At 40.4% G+C, this 18863-nt stretch overlaps 1 non-coding gene across 1 annotated transcript; it reads right to left on the bottom strand.

The window, feature by feature from the left end:
• Nucleotides 1–7111: 7111 nt before the first annotated feature.
• Nucleotides 7112–7193, bottom strand: TRNAS-UGA (transfer RNA serine (anticodon UGA)). Its single transcript has one exon. It is a non-coding gene; the product is annotated as a tRNA-Ser (tRNA).
• Nucleotides 7194–18863: the final 11670 nt, after the last annotated feature.

Here is an 18863-nt window from a genome sequence, read left to right as displayed (position 1 = left end):
TACAACATGACAACTTCATACGTAATATTTTTGTATTTAACTTGCAATTCTTTCAGCATACGTGTTCTTCCTCCGTGGCCTATTCTGGTGTGAGTTTCATATAGTATACTGAACAATTCCTCATTGGTAACATAATACTGGATATTCGTGTCTCCTTGTTTTAATGGTACAATTAACTTCTCTTCATCATTAATTTTTAAAACATCAAAACGTTTTAATCGTCTGTAATCCAAAGGTGTATTGCACTTAGTTTTAGCAGAAACCACTTCAGAAAGTATTTTAGAGTACTTTTCTTGAGAAAAATAAAAACAATTGTCTTCTCGTTTTTCCGCAATTAATGCATTTAACTTTTCAAGAAAAAGATCACGATTCACTGCGGTATCCATTGATTATAAATAAGGGTGTCGTAAAAAATGTAGAAAACGTTACTCGCACCATCAAACGTTGCATACGGACTGACAGCAGAACAAAGGATTTGGCATACGGACTGACAGCAGAACAAACGATTTGGCGGGAGTTGCATACGGACTGACAGCAGAACAAACGATTTGGCATACGGAATGACAGCAGAGCAAAGGATTTGGCGGGAGTTGCATACGGACTGACAGCAGAGCAAAGGATTTGGCATACGGACTGACAGCAGCGGGAGACAGCCAGTCGCCTATTTGTCTCCGACATACACCGGTGAGGGTCCGAATGTACTCTTTTCGACCTCCACCAGAGCATATCTGTGATTGTCGACATTCACCGGTGAGTGTCCGAATATCATATCATGAAATGAAATATTCGATCTTTCACCAACGTATTTGGTATGTGTTGACATTCACCGGTGAAAGTCGACATTCACCAATTTCGGTCTTTCACAGTAACATATACAGATCATAGCGTTCCATTTACTAAAAAAAAAATGTCCATGTATGGTTAGGGTGCCAATGCGTCATTAACCCTTTATAACATTCAGATGTCGGGGTACACTGCGCACATCCCTTCTCTATAGAAAATACATCCCGATGATTGTGATCAGATTCTAATGAAGATCCATTCCCCAGCCTGTCCGTAACTCAGCTCCGTAACTCAATTTAGATCTTGAGATTGTACATGGAATGCGTCCTAATTCAATGAGAATTATGTATGATTTACTGTAGAATATTAGGAGTTTGTTAACCCTGTAAACCCCAATATAAACGCTGCTGTTGGATCTACTCACCTAGCCTCCTTTGTTCTTGGTGGCTAGTAGGGTTACCATAGGCTTGGTCTGTTTCTGCACCCCCAGCCGCTCTTTTTATAAAGATGAGACAATATGGTAGCGCAGTACAGAATGAGCCTCCTGTGAGTGATCTGAGAAGTAAGATCTATGCGCCAAATATATTCTGTTTTACCCTAAAATGAGCTGTAGACCCCAATTTTTACATGAGTCTGTACACCTCCTCGTATTCATGCTTTGGGGTACACTGGCCCAACATTCACTTCTATCCATACACTTTAACCCTTTAACCAGGGACGGTGGGGAGCCATGATATTAATGCAGCCCTGCAGCATGCTTTATTTCCATGCAACCACATTTAAAGGAACCATCAGGGGTCCCCCTAACCTACTACCACTCATACATTTCTATCTTTTCATCTTTTTTCACATTTTCTACTGCAATCTCCTCTGATCAGTATAAAAAGTCATAAATGTTATTTTAGCATCTTTTACACTTAACTGAGTATTTTATTTCTAAGTTTTAAATCATAAAAGATCAATCATGATTTTCTTTTACTAACCCAGAATATGTTCAGCTAACAATTACTGCTATACAACACAATTAATTATTAAAAGGGAAGCAACGATAGAGGATACGGTGTAGACCACAATGACTACCCGGGACGGGGGTATAGACCACACACACACCTAAAATACAAAAGTTCTGTTAACGGTAAATGAAGATTCTGTGATACGACCAAACACTTTATAGCAGGATCATTACACCCTTCACTGGCACATCACAAAGGCTTCAGAAGCCTGATTACATTTCTGGGCCAAATTGCTAAAGCAGAATTAAAAGACCTACGGTGAAGCGTGAAAATCTAATTAAATCAAAAAGTATTAATTAGAAATCACTAGTGAAAAAAAATAATAATCATGTATTGGATACTTTCTGGGATATCAGGAACGGGCTTGGAATCCTACTGTAGTTTTTATTTAGTGTTATTTATTAAAAATTATTTTGAAAAAAATAAGAAATCACTTTTCCCAATTCAAACGCTAAGTAAAACCCATGTCATGGTGCTTACAGACTGAGAAAAAAAAAAACAAAAAAACACAAAATAATAAATAAAATGAAAAATGTATTCAGTGACATATTCTTGCTTAGGCTTAGCATGTTAGACACATGGCAAATCCTGCCATCGGTCGGATTTATGTCATCAGGTGGCCCCTGGCCTTAAAGTGCCAGGGCCACCCTGACATTGCCAGTCCGGCCCTGCTCTTAACGTACTTTTTTGATGTGGCTAGTTTTTTTATCTTTCACTGGGACAGTAAAAAAAGAAAACAAAAACAAAACATAAAACCAATGAAAAATTCCTTCTTTTTTTTTTTAATTAAATATTTATAAGAGATATTTACGAAGCTTTTCCATTTATTATATATCTTCTTTTTTATTTATTTAAAGTTAAGCATGTTAAAATATGCTTGCTACAAGTGCAGAATAAAACCAGTAAAAAAGTTAAAAAAAGTAAAACTTCTCAACCAACTGCTTATTGAGCAACAAATTACACAAATATATAATTATATACCGGTAATACTAGGTATTTTGGCAATATTGTTTCCATTTTTTACTTATGTCCATCTATCACTAATCTGACAGCTAACACTAAAGAATTTTTATTTGAGAAGATAGAATGCATGGGCATTACCGGTATTTAAAAAAAAAAAAAAAAGTTATTTTGCGAAACGCGTCAAGTACTTAAACCAAGACCATCGGAGGCTCACTTTTCATACGTTTTGATGAAGTTTTCCTTCAGTAAGGGAATTCACACAGTAAGGGATTTAAACATGCATGGGATAGGCATATGGCTCCTCAAGATGAGACCAACGACTGATTAAGGTCTGAGCCTTTAAATCATTGAAGTATTTGGCAGACTGGATATAATCGCTGTATTAAACGTTTGCTCAAAACAAAAGAACGGTTCTCACGTTGCTGCTTTTAAGACCAGGGGCGGTTTGGAACAAAGCCTGTAACCCATGCCATTTCTGGTAGGAGCTGTCATCGTATACTTAAGCTTGAGTTTACATTCGTATCTGTATTAAGATGAGTGATGGAGCCAACGCTACTATCCACGCTCGTTCTGAACATTTCACCTTGTCCTTGTATCACCTTTGTTTATACTGTTTGACATACTTCTGTGTTTCCACTGAGGCTGGAATTCTTAAGATTCTTATGTTTAAGTGAATATTTGTTGATAATGTCTGCTTTGTCTTTTTTAAAACGAGGAAAACGTGGCTAAAATTAGCTCCATCCAAAGCATGGCTCATGTGTCTCGTATCCAAAGTGTAAAGTACCCCTAGGGTAAAAAGCTGTATCTTAGATCAAGCATTGCTTCATATTCAGCTTTCACAGGAAAATTGCTTTGAGAAACCTACATTAACAGGTTCAGACTGGTCAGCTGGCACAGTGGGCCTAAAAAATACCCGGTGGGGCGCTGGCCAACAGCGCTCTATATTCACCCTATCTGCCCGACTGCATGCTACATGACCATAGAAAGGTAGCGTCATCAGGTGGCCACTGGCCTTAAAGTGCCAGGGCCACTCTGTGGTCACTAGTCCGGCCCTGTACACTGAAGGAGGGACGGCTGGCTACATTTAGCCCAGGAACAAGCTCAAAGCAGTCCATCAATGTCAGGAAAGATCTCCCATTGAATTAATACTATAAGTTATTATTTTTATTATACGGGCCCAGTCTGTGGTTATTATTGTTGTACATGTGTGAGACCCCCGTATTGAAAGGGTTACTGTGTCATATCCTCGAGCTAGAATGTAATCAGCAGAGAGCTCAGCCGGACCTTAATGTCAGCAGGATTTTCAGGCATGGCAATTACTTAAGAGGGGAAGCTGCGGCTGATAAAGCATAACACGCATGAGAAATGTCTTTTACGTCAACGCCTGGGTTCACTCCTAGTCCATCAGGACGCTTTCTCCATTCCTTGAAACGATCGGATCAAACATTTTGGGCATTAGTTACTGAAGACAACTACAGCTGGATAAGAACTTAACCCCTTAATGACAAAGCCCGTACATGTACGGGCTCAAAATACATTGTTTTCAATGGGTTTAGGGACCGCCCATTGTCCTTAAGGGGTTAATGTAAAAGGTGATGCATTTCTGTAGGAAGCAAACAATGCGTTTACAGGGAAAGGCACCGGAAGACCTTCTGCCGCTCTGTATCTCACCGCTCACTTACTGAAAGGTTGCTTGGGGATGGCGAGCTGCATATGAGCTCACAACGAATGTGAAGAGAGACAAAATGAATAATATGACATCACAACCGAATGGGGCTCACGTGTTTACATACCTCCCAACAGTACCCGTTTTTGTGGGACAATTCACTCTGTTGTCCCAGGTACACTACTGTTCAAAAGTTTGGGGTCACCTAGGTATTCTCGTGGAAAGCACATTTCTAGCTGTAACATAATTGCAAAAGGGATTTCTAATTATCAATATGTCTTTTTAATGTTAAACCTGCATTAGAGGACACAGCATGCCGTCTTCACGCTATCTTAGACGCTTTCCTAATGTCTCCCTATCTTCTCCTCCGACCGATTCCAGGTCTACTTTCTTTTGTCTTCTTTGCATGTCTCGTTAATGTATTGATTTATATCAAGGAGATGCATGGCCATGGATATTCGTGCAAGGAAAACAGCCAAGTGTGACCTTGTCCAATCAGAATCAAGCAATAAGCACAAATATTACTAAACCGGATTAATGTCTGAAAAATAATGGCTTGTGTAAATGTGTGTTTAAACTGCCCCAAATAGCTTATTTATGGCACATTCTGTGTAAAAGGTCGGCTCCAGCAAAATTAACTGCATGTGGCTCATACTTTATTACAGATCTGTACGCAAAGCAGGTACCGGTACAAAGTCGGTAAATAAATGAAAGGCAATGAATTTTCAACATCAAAAACGTTTTAATCCAGATTGTTAGATTCCTGGGAAATCCCGAACATCTCCTGGAAAGGTTTAAGCGTGATTTACTGACCCATGAGAAGGCTTTGTTAGGAAATGTGCCTGGTTTTTTGTTTTGCTGCGTGATAAATGGGACAAAATGATCATGTCTGCTGCAATAAATCATACACACCGCGGTACCTGGAGTCCGTGTCGTTGCATTCTCCGTACGTCGCCATTTTCATATATGTTCTAAATCTTGTTTATGTAATATATACACTATGTGGCCAAAAGTATGTGGACAGCCCTCCTAGTTATTAACCTAGGGGCTGAAACCGAACATGGGACCAAGACCAAAAACCAGCAGGACTGCCACTGACCGATACGGTGCACTGACACGTCTGAAAGTTGCCTTGCTTGCTGCCCCAATCTGAAACGCCCTTTCCTAGCACATCAGTCTTTGGTCCTGCTGATCAAGAACCCCTCCATGACTCCTCAAACAATGTCCACTCATCCCAGATCTTATATATATATATGAACATCATCATTCAATTCCCAATTTAAAAGCCTCTGGATGGCGGGCTGTTAAACTGTTATCTCCAGTCATGGTATTTTCCGCCTACAATTATCTTTTAACGGATGATTGTAGAACGAATTACATCATCGGAAGACTTAACCGAATTAGCAAAAGCATGAGATCCACAATAAAATTCTCAAGAAATGATGCGTCACTAAATGAGGTGCCAAAATGAAATTAAATGATTACATTGGGGGAACTGTGTACAATATCACAATGTGCATTGTTTTCTTATTTTTTTTTAATTAGATTTATGCAGAATAACATGTAACAAAATAACACTCCTATAACATCATTAGGCAGAAGGTAACATCCTCAGGAAATCTGTATTTAACTTTATTAGAGGAAGTCAGGTCATCGACTGGATTCTGCCCAAAGTAATTTCGATGGGATAATGCTAATGGCATATTTCTTTTTTATTATTATTTATTATTTTATATAGCGCCATCATATTCCGCAGCGCTATATTTATAGGTATGTTAAAATCTGGGTGTTTAGAGGCTCTTCAATACCCATTCTTCACTATTCTGTAATTTCTTTTATTTTGGGGACTTCATCTGAAGTCGTTGCCGGTTATCGGGACAAAAAGTGAAAAGTTGTTCATGCAGGAGTTACCTTGGAAACCTAGTCATTTCACCCCTTCCACGGCAAATCCTGCGAAAGCAAGGAATACCGAAGCTCAAGGCATCACAAGTGCTGGGAGGGAGGTTGTGGATAAATGGAACAGCCTCCCATCAGAAGTGGTAGAGGTTAATACAGTGAGTGAGTTTAAACATGCATGGGATAGGCATAAAACTATCCTAGATGTAAGATAAGACCAAATCCTGATTAAGATCAGAGTCTCTACATCAGGAAAAAACAGGCAAACTAGATGAGTTGAATGGTTTTTATCTACCATGAAATTCCATGGTTCTAGTAAATGAATGGGTATTAACTAATGCAATCCAAGCCTGTTTCTGCGGTTAAATGTACATCCCTGGGCTCAGAAAGGCTAATATTGGTATTGATTTCTGTTGTTAACAGACATACTACTATTGCCTCACAAACCAAATTAAACAGTAGCTAAAGTGATGGAATATTTTTGTAATATATTATATATAATGTATTATATGTGAATAAATTCAATGTCTATTATGTAATGTGTAATGTAAGACTTAATATGGATAATATCAAGAACTGCTAGGCCCTCCTAAATCTGCTCATTTTTCCCGATGTAAAGACTTCAAACTCAATCTGTGCTTGATCTTATCTTAGATCCAGGAGCCATATGCCTACCTGCGCACGTTTAAATTCCTTCACTATATTAGCCTCTACCACTTCTGCTGATAATCATTTCCACTTATCTACCATCCTCTCAGCAAAATTTTCTTATGTTAAAAAAATTGCAAACCGTAGCCGGCAGGATTCGAACCTGCGCGGGGAGACCCCAATGGATTTCAAGTCCATCGCCTTAACCACTCGGCCACGGCTACTGTGGCTGATGTAGGTGGCTGATGTAGGTGGCTGATGTAGGTGGCTGATGTTGGTGGCTGATGTTGGTGGCTGATGTTGGTGGCTGATGTTGGTGGCAGAAAGATCAACTATATGAAAAATGTCACATGAGTATCTAAATAATATAATTGGATCCGAAAGCAATAAATAAATAAATACATCATTTATTTAAATGATTTAACCCCTTAATGACAAAGCCAGTACATGTACGGGCTCAAAATGCATTGTTTTCAATGGGATTAGGGACCGCCCATTGTCCTTAAGGGGTTAATTATTCATAATTATTATTCGTTTTGAACCTATGGTAACAGAGTAACATACATAAACCCAGCATTAAGGCCTGTATTGTTTTGTTGTCTAGCACAAGTAGAAAGTAGCACAAAAAGCGAGCAGGATGCTGGGCTGTATAGCGAGAAGCATTCGTTGCAGGAAGAGAGAGGAGCCTTTAAGTTCCGGCTACCCGGAGCCTCCGCTTGGAGGATGCGGCCAGGACTTCCTGGTGAAGGTCCAGTTGATGTCCCAGATGGTCCTGTTGATGCCAGTGGGTGTTTAAGGGGGAAATAGGCAGGGAATGGGGTGTGTCAGGCCCCCGTGACCCAGAGGGTTTGAGTTTCGCCTGGAGAACTGGCGCTTCTCCCCGCATGGAGAGGAGGTTCTGCCATTCTACAGATCTCTGGTCAGAGGTCACCTAGAGTGGAAGATATTGACATTTTGGAGAGAGTTCAAGGGAGGGCGATACAAATAGTGAATGGTTTGCAGGATAAAAATGATCAGGAAAGTCTAAAGGAGCTTAATATGTCTGGATGGGAGGAACGAAGAGAGAGGGGAGATGTGATAGAAACATTTAAATACTTAACGGGATTTAACAAAGTACAGGAGGCAAGCTTACTTAAAAGGAGGAGAAATGTTAGATACCAAAAGTCATAATTGAAAGCTAGAGGGTCAGAGGTTTAGATGTAATGGGATTGGGATATATGGCTCCAGAATGTATAACAAGACCAAAGACTAAACAAGGCTTGAGATTTTTATAGACTAGAATACAGTGACTAGATGGGCCAAAAGTGTTTTATCTGCCATTAATTCTATGTTTAATGAACGAACAAGAATCCAATAGAACCAAGAAGCCATGGAATTTCATCATACGATTCAGGACATTCAGGACAGAAGGACTGCTAATTTCTACTAATAAGAGAAAATGTAAATCAGTGTAAATTATGGACAATAAAACTGGGTAGTTTTGCGGAAAAGTATAATGTACTCCACCTAATCTAGCTACTTCCTACTAGGACTAAAAATCACTATCATGTGTTATATTATATTGTACTCAACATGAAGTCAATATCCATAACTTCCTTCCTTACTGACAAGAAATAATGGGATCTCTGCATGAAATGTCTAAATGTAACAATATCTCGGGGCTCCCCGCCGCACACTAGAAGCCTTTCACCTTCCTGAGCACGGGACGGCCTCTTCTACATCTTCATGGTCTTTGAATCATGCAGTGAAGTCAGATTACTTGACTCCGGAACTTTTGAAAAGAAGGTAATACGTATACCTGATGAACTCATTGAATGCTTATCCCACATTGTACTAAAAATCATTTAATCAATAATTAAACCTTAATTTCTAGAAGCAATAAACCAACCAGTTGCCCTTCTATGTATGTTTTTTTTCCAGTAATCCATTGTAAAGATGCATGGAACCGGGGTGGGATAATTATGGTGTCAAAAACCACTGTGGTCACCTGTGATGTTCATAAAGAACCTTGAATGTATATTGGAATAAGGCAACGGCTAAACCCCAGCAATGTCTAAACCTCAAGTGTTTGTAAACCCGGTGCCAACCTGAACCTGAGCCTAGGGGGGCTAAATCTGAGACAAATGGAAAGAGTCAGAAATTGTGATTTGACCCAACTATGACCAATCAGGATTTAAGATGGCTCTCTGTAAACTTCAGGTGCTTGACATATCGCTCAGCCAGTGACCTTGGTTATTATATGTGGACAACTCCTTGTTGTCAGGTATGGAAATAGAAGTTTTTCCCATAATCTGGGTAGAATCTTCACAAGAGAAAATAAATATTATTATTTATTGACTTGTATAGTGCTGTCGTATTCCGCAACGATGTACAATGGGATGGATGGTGACCGGGTGGCATTCTTAGAAGATTAGATAATGCTTGTACCATTGACTAGAACACCGAGCAATTGATCTTGTATTAAGTGGCCTCGCAATCTACTATATTTAGGCATGTTAACACTCAGCTGACACAGGGGTAACATCCAGTAAGTAACACTGACAAAATGACTTCGCAACTGGATGTCAAGATCAGAAGTGCTGTCAGAGCTGAACTAAATATAGTATGAGGTGCGTCATTATAGTTACCAAACCCTAGCCAGAAAGCATATCCCATTTTGTCAAATGGGTGACTGGGGATGTGGCAGTTAATTTTTTTTGGGACCAAAAAATTCATATATTTTCCCAGAAGAGGTGCCACATTATATGGCTTCTTTTTTTAGCTCACATTTCGCAAACAAATGAAATTACCTTAGAAATTGTTGCTGTTGAAAAATACCTTCGCGTTTCAATTTCTTGTATAGAGCGGCGTATTCATCATGGGTGAGGCAAACAGGGAAAAGAAAAAATGTCGGTGCGCTAAGCTAGTCACAGGCTCAAATAATATAAATGTGTAATACGAGGCCTACCAAACAGGTGTAAGCATGCAGCAAGAAACAGTGTATTGGCTGTACAATGTATACAAAAAACAAAAGCTGTCTGCGCTTCTTACCCTAATAAAGTTGGCAACAAATATATAAACATAATATAAATGAGAGGTTTTGGTTATATGAATTGGCCAAAGCATAATTAAGCTCACCCGCCACGTCAAGGCACACTCTCAATAGGGTGAGAACCTACTCTCACCTCCTACATAGTGGGCACTAGTGATGTCCGGATCATGAACGAATCGTTCATTTGATCCGGTTCTTTTTAGTGATCCGGATGAGTCGGTTCACTAGACTGAACGATTCGTTTGTAGCGGTTCAGTCTGTGAATCATCATGCAGCTGTAACCTGATCCTAGAGCTGTGAGTCATCTGCAGAGCACTCTGGGGTCAGATTACAGCTCATTAATTCTCACAGGAACGATGACTCATAGAGTCAGAGAGTCGTTCAAAGAGTCGAATGAACCGAAGAGTCGAATGAACCGAAGAGTCGAATGAACCGAAGAGTCGAATGAACCGAAGAGTCGAATGAACCGAAGAGTCGAATGAACCGAAGAGTCGAATGAACCGAAGAGTCGAATGATTCGAATCTTACAGGGATCCGGATCTTACAAGGATCCGAATCTTACAGAGATTCGAATCATTCAGAGAATATTACTGATACCATACTTTTATAAATAAATACATTAATAAATAAATACATTAATAATGTTCACACTGCCCCCAGGATTTAGATTCCCCTGAGTTTGCCCCCATTTACCTATAACTGCACCTACAGTTAACTTTATTAAATTAATTAAATTAACCCTCAATCATCAGCATAAAATTAACCCTTATACCCCATCAACCATAACTGCCCCTGAAATTAACCGTAAAGATCCCATTAACCATAACGGCCCCTGAAATTAACCCTAAAGACCCCATTAACCACAACGGCCCCTGAAATTAACCCTAAATACTCCATTAACCATAACTGCCCCTAAATTAATTGCATGTACTCCAGATAAATTACCTAATAAATTGGTATGGTTGATGGGGTCTTTAGTGTTAATTTGGGGGCAGTTATGCTTAATGGGGTGTTTAAGGATAATTTAGGGGCAGTTATGCTTAATGGGGTCTTTAGTGTTAATTTAGGGGCAGTTATGCTTAATGAGGTGTTTAGGGTTAATTTGGGGGCAGTTATGCTTAATGGGTCTTTAGTGTTAATTTAGGGGCAGTTATGCTTAATGAGGTGTTTAGGGTTAATTTGGGGGCAGTTATGCTTAATGGGGTTTTTAGTGTTAATTTAGGGGCATTTATGCTTAATGAGGTGTTTAGGGTTAATTGGGGGGCAGTTATGCTTAATGAGGTGTTTAGGGTTAATTTGGGGGCAGTTATGCTTAATGGGGTCTTAAGTGTTAATTTGGGGGCAGTTATGCTTAAAGGGGTCTTTAGTGTTAATTTGGGGGCAGTTATGCTTAATGGGGTCTTTAGTGTTTATTTGGGGGCAGTTATGCTTAATGGGGTGTTTAGGGTTAATTTGGGGGCAGTTATGCTTAATGGGGTGTTTAGGGTTAATTTGGGGGCAGTTATGCTTAATGGGGTGTTTAGGGTTAATTTGGGGGCAGTGATGCTTAACGGGGTGTTTAGGGTTAATTTAGGGGCAGTTATGCTTAATGGGGTGTTTAGGGTTAATTTGGAGGCAGTTATGGTTAATAGGGTGTTAAGGGTTAATTTTAGGGGCAGTCATGGTTGATGGGGTGTTAAGGGTTAATTTTAGGGCAGTCATGGTTGATGGGGTGTTTAGGGTTAATTTAATGGTGAGGGTTAATTTAATTAATTTAATAAAGTTAGCTTAAGGTGCAGTTGCAGGTAAAGGGGAATGTAAATCCTGGGGCAGTGATTATGAATGTATTATTTATAACAGTATGGTGACATTCTCTGAATGATTACAATGCCAATGAAGGCAGAGAGTCGTTCAAAGATCCGGATCTTACAATGATCCGGATCTTACAATGATCCGGATCTTACAATGATCCGGATCTTACAGTGATCCGGATCACTGTAAGATTCGGATCCCTGTAAGATCCGAATCTTTGAACGACTCTCTGCCTTCATTGACATCACTGGAGGCAGGGGGGAGGATTCATAATGAAAGGGGCGGGGCTAATCGTTAGTGTGCCTGCACGGAGTTACTGGAAAACAGTAACTCCGTGCAGACACACTGAGTGATCCGAAGATCCGGATCATGAATCGGATCATTTCAGTGAACGAATCGAAATGATCCGATTCACTTTAATGATCCGAACTTCCCATCACTAGTGGGCACACAAAGCAGTTTATACTGCTACCAAAACCTTATTAATGTGTTGGGGGAGGTGCAATTAAACCTCCTCCCTATTAACCCCTGGACAGCAAGCTGCAACCAGACTAATGAGGAGCCAACAACCTCAAATATGTGCAAACAGGGAAAAGAAAAAATGTCGGTGCGCTAGCTTAGCGCACCGACATTTTTTCTTTTCCCTGTTTGCACATATTTGAGGTTGTTGGCTCCTCATTAGTCTGGTTGCAGCTTGCTGTCCAGGGGTTAATAGGGAGGAGGTTTAATTGCACCTCCCCCAACACATTAATAAGGTTTTGGTAGCAGTATAAACTGCTTTGTGTGCCCACTATGTAGGAGGTGAGAGTAGGTTCTCACCCTATTGAGAGTGTGCCTTGATGTGGCGGGTGAGCTTAATTATGCTTTGGCCAATTCATATAACCAAAACCTCTCATTTATATTATGTTTATATATTTGTTGCCAACTTTATTAGGGTAAGAAGCGCAGACAGCTTTTGTTTTTTATATCATGGGTGAGGCACCAGACCTGATCCAGGGCAGCACCCTCAGCCGCCCCTCTGCGGACACTATCCTCACTGCAGAGCTTCCAGATATGACGTCATATCCAGGCACTATGACTCCGTGTTCCCCCCGGTCACATAACGACCTCTAAAGCATTCAACTTAGGCTGTAACCGGCCATCAATCTACTCCCCTGGCTTAGTGGCAGGTGGTCTGCTGCCCCCTGGACTTGCACTCATCTTAGGCCAGAGTAAGTCACTGTATGCATATATGTAGTAGCCCCCCACTTTATCTCTGACTAAGTGTCCGGCTCCGTCAGGAACACAGTATTGCCAAGAACGTTGGTGGTCTGATTTGTTCACTATTAGGTGGCTTCCATTGTTTATGCTTTAATTTTTAGCACATATGGAATTTTTACCCCATGAGAGGGAATTCTCTCTCATTCAGCTGGCTATAGATAGAGATATAAATATGGTATTATGCCACGTATTGCCACGATGTCTATCCTGTTCCTAATAATTATACTGTGTTACCTACACTGAACTATTTGTTTTGTGTGTTTATGTATGTATGTGTATGTCTGTATGTATGTGTGTTTGTGACATGTCTAGGTTCTTAATCTGGTCTCAGATACCTATTTATAAGCTTCAGGCTGTGTATTTTTTGATGTGCACTAATTGAAGGGTATTTTAGCCCAATTAACGGTCGAGCCAACTTGATTTTGCTAGTCATTCATGTAGGTCTCACGACAGGCTACAAAGAAAGCACTCTTGTCACCATGTAACATGCACAACGAGGGTGACAGGGCTTCTCATCTCATCACAGTGGGACATTGCCACAGAGCTACATGATGTCCCGATCACCTACTCAGATTAGTGCATATGTAATGTAACATGACAGCCACGATGATTTCATAGAGAAAATCTAACCATTTAGCTTCTGACAAGTGACAACTCACAAAGGGCTGAAAGACAATGGAATATACGTAAAGAGATGGTGGAACCAAAGACCATGGAGAGTGATGGTGGTCACGGCTCCCTACTGACTAATTGGCCAAGAAAGAAATGTCAGAATGTTTACTCCTCTAGTCCTGAGGAAGAGCTGTGAAATAGGATCGCCTCGACACTTAATATAATTGGCACACAAGAGACCCCAAGGTCTTACCAAAGACTGTTTCTAGATTGTAAAGTCAATGAGATGCTCTACTTACTATGTCCAGATTGTCTACTGTAAAGCGCTGTATGATAATCATAGTACAGAACTGAGCTTGGAGCATGTAGGACCATTCAATTGCTATTTTGATTTCTATATCATATTTCAACATTAATTTTAGGTTGGAAGGATATTATATATATATTAAGTCTAAAAGGAAAGCACTCACCCAGTAGCATACCTAAGGGGGGGGGTCAGCCTCTGGTGCCACTTATCAGGGGGCTGCCCTGTGAGCTGAGAGCCAGCCGAGCGGATGTCTTTGCAGCCCGACGGCCACCTAACGCGGGTCCGCAGCTTAGTGCCGTGGAGCTCACACACTGTGCGATGAAACGCTGTGCAGAGGTACCACAGGCAGGCTGTTAATGGGGCAGAGGTGGTACAGACAGACTGCTAACAGTGGCACAAGCAGGCTGCTGAAGGGGCAGAGGTGGCACAGGAAGGTTGTTTTGAGGCAGAGGCCTACCACGTTAATGTTTGACTTAGTATATAGTGATGGGCGTTATGCTGTACCACTATCAATGTCTGGCTCAGTATATAGTGATGGGGGTTATGCTGTACCATATCTGTTCAGTAAATGTTATTTATTTAAACTTATTTAATTTATTAAGTTCATAATTTATTTGTTCAGATTTTTTCTAGTATTTTCTAGTATTTTCCAGTTGATATACAGTTTACAAATTTGTGAAATAAACATTCTAGCCAACATTATTTTTTTTGTGGGTGTCTTTACATTTTAAATGGGGAGCGCCACATACAGGATCCCCCAGGTGCGAAATACTCTTGGTATACCCCTACACTCACCAAAACTAGCATTTATTATAAGGGAGTGCTGCTGAAGACCAAATAGTTATATACAGTCTAAACGGAACAGCGCACTCACACCAAACATGTTACAAAGTCCCAAAAGTATAGTTTTCATGAAGGCTACTTAAAAACACCTTTCCAAGATAAAAAAAAAATTGGAGATTTAATCACAATATATGACCATATTCTGCTTGGCCCACAACTACATCTTATATTACATGATGTTACTCTTTCTCTCTCTCTCTCTCTCTCTCTATATATATATAGGGGTATTTTAACTATAATGTCATTCATGACACACATTTCATTTTGGATTAACCAGATTCCCTCTTGAGTTAAATTCTAACATCCGTAACATCTGTAACGCGTTCCACAGAGCGTCAGAGTATATTTATGCATTTATTTGCTTGTTTTGGTTGAAAGCTGAGTAAAGATCATATCATTTGTCTTACGAGTGTTGGTATTTGTCTTACTGATACCTTTCTTTTAAGTAAACGTCTTCCTGGGAGGCAGCACAGCAGGGTGCATGACAAACATGGGCTGCGCGATACGAGTGCGTGCAGAAGCTTTGGGGCTCGCACATTCACTTATCCCTTAGTGGCGGGGTTCTGGATTCCTGGCATCCGCCCATACTAATGATGCTGAACCGGGCAATCGCATTAGTAGGGCAGAGCTAACTAAGTGGAAGGTGCCTTCAAAAAGAACTGTGAATATCCAGGCTAGTGAGCACCTACCTAGTAGTGACACCATCAGGCTCAGCCGCAATATCCAAATTTCAACTCAGAAGACAGTGGCAATAAATCAGAGACAAAGTAGCACACGCTAGGAATAGGGTGACCACATCGGGTATGTTTTCCAGGACACATATCATCTTCACATATTACATATGTAAAGTGCTGTGCCCTGTAGTGCGTGGGGTTGTATAAACTTGGGAAAGGGAACCAATTACCCATTTATACATCATCCATACTGCAGGGGGCAGAATGCGAAAATTAACATGACCAAAAGGCGTTAGGTGTTTATCTAGGGCGAGTCAGGTTGGCTGTGATATAAATAAGGTATGTTTTATTGTTACGACAGCTGCTTGGATTTATTACTAGAACCTGAGTCGCTCCTGTTTGTCTATAAATGGAAGAACTTAGTAAAGCAGCCACCAGGTTAGTCCTCCCCAAAGTGAAGAATGATCTCCTATGTCAGTGATGGCGAATGTTTTTGGGCCCGAGTGCCCAATTTTCTGCATGAAGCCAGGTTGCAGACCTCAAAGTGCCAAAAACATGGAGACAAAGTTTTTTCGGCACAAAATTAATATACGCAAGAGTGTGCAGCAATTCGCCCATATAAATTGTGTTTGTTTTTTAATTATAGAAACATAGAATGTGTCAGCAGATAATGACTATTTGGCCCATCTATCTGCCCAAGAAGAAAAACACATGAAAAGAGGGTCTATTTGTGAAAAGGATTTTATTAAATAACATTAGCATCTGCACTGAAATGATATTAGTATATAACAAAAATAAATGGAGCCTAACAATTCACAGTACCTGTCCTGCATAGTCTGCCAACTCTTCTACATGAGAACTTTACATTACTAAACTCTCCCCTTCTCACTATCTACCCCATCTCCCCCTTCTCACGATCTAGCCGCCCCTTCTCACTATCAACCCACCCTTCTTGCTATCTACCCCATCCTCCCCTTTGTAGTTTACTTACCCTGATGAAGTCCTGTGGTGGGAGTTAGGGGTCTCACTGCTCTGCTGGGGGGCGCTGCTTCACTGCTGAACGCCTGGCTATGATGTCACTCTGCATGTCACTCGGCACTGCGACCGAGACAGAGGCCTTACGCTCCTACCACTGCAGTCAGGGCAGCTGAAACCTCGGCCCTTGCCTTGGTGATGGGACAGCCGCCTGGCACCCCTGCTGCTTTGGCGCCCTGTGTGGCCGCACAGCTTGCACGCCCCAAAGGCCAGCCACAACTGAAGGCTTCACGTGCCCGTGGTGGCACTCGTGCCATGGGTTCGCCATTGCTGTCCTATGTTATTTAGATGCCAAGGATGGACTCTCATGGACTCTCTTAGAACAAAAGACACTGCCACAAATGTATAGAATCCACGGGGACTGTGAAATATGCTCACACACCATCTCTACAGCCTGACCCTACGGAAAGACCATCTTCCCTATGCACCTGCCTAATTGGAACGAGCGGACCAAGTGTCATGATTTAATAGAAGCTCAGGGGATAGACATCAAAGCCATACCCATTCCCAAATGAATAACGGATATATGTGTAATTGCTTGCATGTGCTGGGTAGATTTTTCTGATCAACACAGTAGCAAAAAATACACATCTCAGACATTGAAATATTGGATCAAGTGTATCCTTTTGTATCCATTAGTCCATTAGTGCAACATGTATATTTAAAATGATTAGTAACACCATTGCAGAACGAATAAGGTCTTGAAAGCTTATGTAACATTTTACATTATTAATATTGATAATTTAATATTAATAACAACAATAATAATACGTATTATTAATTATAACAATAATAATAATAACAATATATTATTGTTATTTATATTATTATTATTATTTTTACCATTATTATTAGTCTGACAGCACAAATAACAATAATATGGCCAATTTACAGACAGATGGGCTGTTTTATCTGTTCTCTAATGATTACTGTAAAAATACTTTGACAGGTCTGCTATGATTGTGTTTAAGATGTCCCATCAATTACAGGACTTGAAAACTCCGGTAATAAATCAGACTTTTGAGTGAATTATAATAGGCAGACTTAGCCGGAGACTGAACTTCTGTTGACCTGGTTCAGCAGACCTCTGCTAAGTGCTTGTTGTGTGTTCACATATTAATGGTGGAATGCTGGGGACAGCTAACAGACTGATGGCGAGTCTCTCCGCCAGCGGCTGGCAGACAGGAGAACGCATCTCGTATTAGCCAAGAGATAGAGTCCGTCCAATAGATTGTTCAAACAATTGCACTGTATACGCTAATGTTCTGAGGTATAACCGCTAATGTAGTAGGGCATGAATTATTTAACTCACGCTACTTGCCAGAAGAGCTAACAATCAACTTTTGGATTACAAATTAACACGCCACTGACTTTGAAGAAAACCAGATGTGTTAAAAACATTAACAACATATTAGCAAGCAGACAAACTGCCCCTGTACAATACACCCTGGATTGACTACTTATAAAGGAAAGAGCTTTTGCCTGCAGGACTAAAAGTGACAAATGACTTTACTCATAATAATAAAAAAAGAAGCAAAATAAGCCGGTTTATAATGTCTAGAAAAGCCAAGAACACAGAAACGGGTAAAAACAAATACAAGCAAAACATCTAGTAAGCAAATCCTCGAGAAGGTTCAACAAGAAGAAGCAGAGGCAGGTTTCCTGGGTCTCAGGACTGCCAACTGTCCTTCTAAGGGCTCCAGTATTATCGGCAGATCACTGATCCCGTTTTGTAGCAGGTTACTTATGTTGAATATCTTTTCTGTATCGCATGTGCTTTCCCTATAAACACATGGAATTTTCTTATTGAATAGCCCTGCTTTTCATCAAGACTACACAGATGAGTCTTGTGCTCCTTGCTACATCTTTACCCATTGAGAAATGTGACCTGGACCCATAGTTACCCGTGGTTAGGGGCTTTTAATTAAATAAATAAATAACTTAGTGCCACATTGCTATTTCCCTAAATATGCCTTCAATTAGTCAAGAGGGAAGCTATTAAAAGTTCTGCTTGAAGCCTCTCTGCCCTCAAACAGTAGTTGCTCTACAAAGTCCTTATGAGTCTGATGACAGCAGGATGGATATGGTCGCAGTCGTATAATCACTTATACATGGTTTACAACATCCAAGCTTACATAGATGTTACAAAGGGAAACTGCTTGCCAAACAGGTGAAACAGGAAAAATTTCTATCCCAGCAATAAGGAAGGAGGAGAAAAGTATAGTTAAAATGATACCAATTGCGAGCTTTCGAGACCACGAGACCAAGTTGTTAGGTCCCTTCCTCAGGCATTAATGCAACTTGGTCTTGAAAGCTCGCAATTAAACTCTCAGTTAGTCAA

This window comes from Spea bombifrons, chromosome 3, assembly GCF_027358695.1.
Source record: "Spea bombifrons isolate aSpeBom1 chromosome 3, aSpeBom1.2.pri, whole genome shotgun sequence".
Lineage (NCBI taxonomy): Eukaryota > Metazoa > Chordata > Amphibia > Anura > Pelobatidae > Spea > Spea bombifrons.
The sequence above is the reverse complement of the archived record's forward strand: the minus strand, read 5'-3'. Positions and strand labels throughout refer to the sequence as shown.